The sequence below is a fragment of the Castor canadensis genome, chromosome 7, assembly GCF_047511655.1.
Source record: "Castor canadensis chromosome 7, mCasCan1.hap1v2, whole genome shotgun sequence".
NCBI classification, from domain to species: domain Eukaryota; kingdom Metazoa; phylum Chordata; class Mammalia; order Rodentia; family Castoridae; genus Castor; species Castor canadensis.
The window spans coordinates 155430376-155434723 of record NC_133392.1 but is presented as its reverse complement, the minus strand read 5'-3'; the positions used below and the strand labels follow the sequence as shown (position 1 = coordinate 155434723).

Sequence of the window (4348 nt, the reverse complement as noted above, 5' to 3'; positions counted from 1 at the left end):
CCCCACACTGACATGCATGACACACACTGCACACGTGATCACAGACACACAGCGACGATCACAGGAGGAGGCACTCGTTCTCTAAGATGCAGAATACCTGCTCCCATCTCCCAAGCTTCCACCTAACTCAACAATCATTGGCTGGACACCTCTGCGAGCTCACAGACACACGGCCCCTTGCTCTCTGTCCCTCTCAGCTCTTCAGCACACACTCTGCTTCTTTTCTTTGGTATCTCTGTGTCACCTGTCTCTGAGAGACTGTCTTATAACTTCTCTCCCTCACTCCCTTTTTCTCTTTTTCTCCAGACCCTTTCCATCTTCTTTGCTCTCTCTCTCTCTCTCTTTCTCTCTCTCTCTCTCTCTCTCTCTCTCCCCGCTTTTTATGAGGCAGGGTCTCACTGTGAAGCCCACGCTGGTTTGGAGCTCCTATGTAGACCAAGCTGGTCTTAAACTCACCATCTTCCATCTTCCCGACTTAGCCTCTCTGTTGCTGGGATTACAGATATGTACCACTAGGCCTGGTTAAGTGCTGTTTTTTTCTTCTTTTTTTCCCTTTCTCTCTCTCTCTCTCTCTCTCTCTCTCTCTCTCTCTCTCTCTCTCTCTCTCTATCTCTATCTCTCTTTCTGTCCCTTTCCTTCCCTTTGGTTCTCTTATCTCTCCGGCTCTGTCTCTGTCACAGAACACCCACCCACAGCACATGCCTCCACACACTGGACGGCCCGTCCTCAGTGTCAACATCGTCGTCAGATCTATTTTCTCCCTCAGCCATAGCACTCAACATTTCTGAGAGGAGCTCAGCTTCAGCCCAGCCCCCTAGCTGTGGGGCTGTGAGTAGAGCAGGCAGCTCTCTCTGGAGTGACTACTATCCCTCAAGCTCGTGGAGGGCTTGCACCCCCAACCCTTCCCAAGGACAAACTGGCCTGGCTCCAAGGCCTCCTGGCACGGGTCAAGACAGGCTACCAGCCTCTTGCCTGTCTTTGGCACCAGAGCCCATGAGGCCCTAGGTGGGAGATCTGGGTGACCTGGCACCAAGAGGACCAGGGTTGCCAGGAGACACTACCAAGGTTTCTCCACTGTCATCCTTGGCCCCTGTAACTCACCGCCCAGGAGGTTGTGGCAGTCTTGAAACCTGCTTTTGAATCATATGACTCTGGATCTGATGCTCCACTCAAAGGGAAGGGATGTCAGGTCCTGTGAGACTCTGAGGAGGGACAACCGAGCTGCCCTGGGACAGTTGGCTCCAGGAGTAAGAGCAAGGGCTGCTGAGAGGTGAGGAGCCCCAGGCACCAGGGGAGGGAAATGGGGGTCACCAAGCCTAGAATGCATTCTCCCCAACTCACATACTGGGGGTGGGGGGCCTCTGGCTCCTCACCAGTCCTCTCACCAGCCCTGAACTCCAGGGAGACAGGAAGGTCCACTCCAGTGACCCGATGAGAACCAGACCCTGGGCCGGGGTAGGTGGCCAGGTGTGTTGTTCCTCACGCCCAATCTAGAGGTAAGGGGGTCCTGGAGTCTATCACCTACTTGAACCCCGCTTGGCCCCTCACTCATTCAATCACTGGGTAAATATTTATGGAACACCTATTATGTGCCAGCCCCATTCCAGTTCCCTATAAACCCACAGTCTAGAGAGAGGGACAGAAACACAGAAAGACAAACTTTCTCACAATGGAATGTGCACAAAAGAGGAGGCAGGAGGAGCCTGCTGCAGTGAAGGCGGCTGAGGGCAGAAAGCCTCCCCAAGGAAGTGACGTGTCCTTTGAGACCCTCTCATCTGGAAGCAGCCAGGCTCCCACACCATCTCCTCCCAGACTGTGGCCAGATCACTGAGAAAGAACATTGTAGAAATTTCCACCATCACTTCACTTGTTGAAGACTGACCCGGCCTGAGCACCCTGAATCTCACTTCTACATATATGATCTCTACTAAAGACAGAGCAACCTCTCAGAGGCAGATACCAGTGAAATAAGTGTTTTAAAGACTACAGAACGGAGGCACAGAGAAGTTAAGTTGCTTAATATTGCACAGCTTGTGGAGGTAAGACCAAGATTTGTGTGTTACCCTCTCCCCCTCACCCAATAATCATGCACCCAGATTCTCCTTCCCAGTCCCTGAAAAGAAGGGAGTAACCTGTCCTGGGAGTGGGGCAGGAGAAGGTGGAAAACAAGATCCGCTCCCATTAGAGCATCTGTGCCCAACCAAGCCCCTTGGACTAGGACCCCAGGCCCTCTCATCTTCCTCTTTCCTGGGGACCACAGACCACACAATCCCCAAATGTTCCACCAGGCTGTGACTCCAGTCCCAATCCCAGCCTGGTTCCTGCCCTCCAGGCACACTGGGTACCAAGGGAGGCCCCATTCCAGATCTGCTCCAAACCCGTCAGCACATGTGCGGTGCAATTACCCTTCAGCAACTCTGCCCGGGCTGTCGTGGAGGTCCCCATCCCCAGTGATTTGGGGGAAGGGGGGTTATTACAACTCTCAAAACCTTAAATTAAGAATGAATAAGAGGAGTGTCGCATGCCACTTTTGAAAAGCTGCCAGCCCAGGCTAGGTTGGTGATGGGGTGGTGACGGGTGTGTTGTACTCTGTGCCACCAATGCAGGAACAGAGGGATGTGAGGATGGGGAGAAGACAGAAGTGTCTGCTGGTACCTGTCCTGGCGCGGCCCTGCTGGGTGTGGGTAGGAAGACCATAAACATCCCCTTACAGAAGGCACAAGCAGGGAATGGAGGGGGAAGATGGTGTGACCAGGAGTCCCCCTGGGAAGTCAAAGCAGAGCCTGAGCATTGAAGAGGAGATGGCCGGGGAAGGAGTGAGACAGGAAATGGCCCAGCAGAGTGACCAGGATGTGCCAAGGTCCTGGGGTAGAGGATTATAGCATATGGCAGACCAAGAGCAGGAAATGGAGCTGGAGAAGAAAGAGGAGGGGGTGGCCCTGGGGAAGTTGTCGGCGGGGGCACTCCACCCCAAGGTGGCTCCGTGGCCAGCATGTGGGTCTGGGATGTGGTCCTAGGAGTGATGGAGGAGGTATATGCAACATGACTGTGCTTATGTTTTGTTTTCTTTCTAGGTGCTGGGGATGGAAGCCAAGGTCTCCCACATGCCAGGCAAGCACTGTTCCACCAAGCCACACTCTTATTAAGCAAGGTCTCTGTCACAGTACAGACAGCAGTGAGCAGGGGCCCCTGTGGGCTCCTGGAGGCCATGAGAGATAGATGGTGGCAGCTTAGCTAAGGGCATGGGAGCAATGAATAGACGGGACAAAGAAGATTTGGACTGATGGATCTGTCATAGTGATGGTAGGGGTAAAGAAAGTGGTGGTGGCAGGGATAAAAGTTAGATTTTGGGGCTACAACTTGAGGGATTTGGGGCTAACTTACGTAGATGGAGAGATGGAGAAAGGGGTACAGACTTGGGGATGGAAGGAAATAAAAGGTTCAGGTTTGAATATAAACGTCCTAACCTCCCAGAGCCGTGGCTTCCTTTCTCTGTAGAATGCTATGCTATGCCTGGTTTGCACAGAACTGAGGGACAGGGCTCTGAGGCTTGGATGTGCTGGTGCTCAGCTGCGTTAGGGACCTGTTCTTTGACCTCTGTGAGCATTAGTGTCCTGTGGTGCGTGAGGCTCAGAACACATGAAGTATATGCAAATGAGAGTATCTGAGTACCTGTGTGTGCACCTCAAAGATGTTCTGTGACCCTGAACAGGACTCTTAACCTCTCTGGGCCTCAGTTTCCCCAGCTTGGGTCTGGACTCACAAGCTGGCTCAAGAGCAGTCTTCTAGCACTGATGCCTTTGAGAAAGGGTGACGTCCCAGGACTCAGGCCCATGATCCGCCCCCAGGAAAGGGTCATCTCAGCCCAGGCTTAAAGGGATGTTCGGAAGGCTAGGTCTGGCCTGTCTACTCCCACTCAGCCAAGCAAGAAGGTGCTGCCAGATGACCAGCAGAGCCCTGATTTTCTCCTTCCCATCAGGGCTTGGGGTTAAAAGTGGAGGCCTGAGTCCTTCCTCCTTTCAAATCTACCCCCTCTTCTATATCTCAGGCTGGGTCCTATGCCTCCTGCAATTCTGCTGCAGGGCTCCAGGGGTCTTTTGAAGCCCTGGCCTCCTCCCTCCTTGCACACATCTCAGGCCTGCAACTCAGCAGGAGCTGGAGGAGCAGCAGCTCCAAGGTCAAAGGAGATGCAATCCTAGTCAGGGAAAGATGGGACAAAGACACCCTGACACCCTCACAGGGACAGGGGCGGAGAGGGGTTCCTCCAAAGCACTGTGACCCTGGGCCACAGTGGAATGGGGTGGAAAGGAAAGAGCAGCCCCCTCCCCCAGCCAAGAGCCCTGGGCCT

At 53.6% G+C, this 4348-nt stretch overlaps 1 long non-coding RNA gene across 3 annotated transcripts; it reads left to right on the top strand.

Annotated features, from left to right (window-relative positions):
• The first annotated feature begins 799 nt into the window (after positions 1-799).
• On the top strand, positions 800-3923 carry LOC109703347 (uncharacterized). 3 transcript variants are annotated; one of them, XR_012449559.1, is made up of 4 exons: positions 800-1270; positions 1934-2039; positions 2607-2684; positions 3075-3923. It is a non-coding gene; the product is annotated as an uncharacterized lncRNA (long non-coding RNA). The 3 variants fall into 3 exon arrangements; XR_002213936.2 differs by having other exon boundaries at positions 1688-2039; XR_012449560.1 differs by lacking the exon at positions 2607-2684 and having other exon boundaries at positions 1688-2039.
• The last annotated feature ends 425 nt before the right edge of the window (positions 3924-4348 follow it).